The sequence below is a fragment of the Coloeus monedula genome (genome assembly GCF_965178545.1).
Source record: "Coloeus monedula genome assembly, chromosome: 2".
Taxonomy (NCBI): Eukaryota; Metazoa; Chordata; class Aves; order Passeriformes; family Corvidae; genus Coloeus; species Coloeus monedula.
In genome coordinates this window covers 48,116,718-48,117,063 of record NC_138782.1, presented here as the reverse complement: position 1 = coordinate 48,117,063, position 346 = coordinate 48,116,718, and positions in this window count along the sequence as shown.

Here is a 346-nt window from a genome sequence, read left to right as displayed (position 1 = left end):
CTAGCCTGTCTTTTGTAAATTAAAGCACTACTGCTTTGACTCAGTATAGGGCCATAGCAGGCTCCTGGGGAGAGTTGTGCTCAGCACCAGGCCAGCTGGTAAGTCTTGCTGCAGCAGGTTCTGTGCTGTCGCCCTCATCTGTGCAGGGACAGGGACAGCAATGGGGGTTAGGATTTGTGATTAGTTTGTTTACGCCACTGTCATTTTAGATAAAAACAAATTCAAAGTTTGCTTATACCAAATCTTCAAGTACTGCAAACTTGGCCTCATTAGGAGGGATTTCTGAGAGCTCACTGTGTTACTAGATATGAAGCTGAGGTTACACAAGTGAAAGTAAAATAAGATT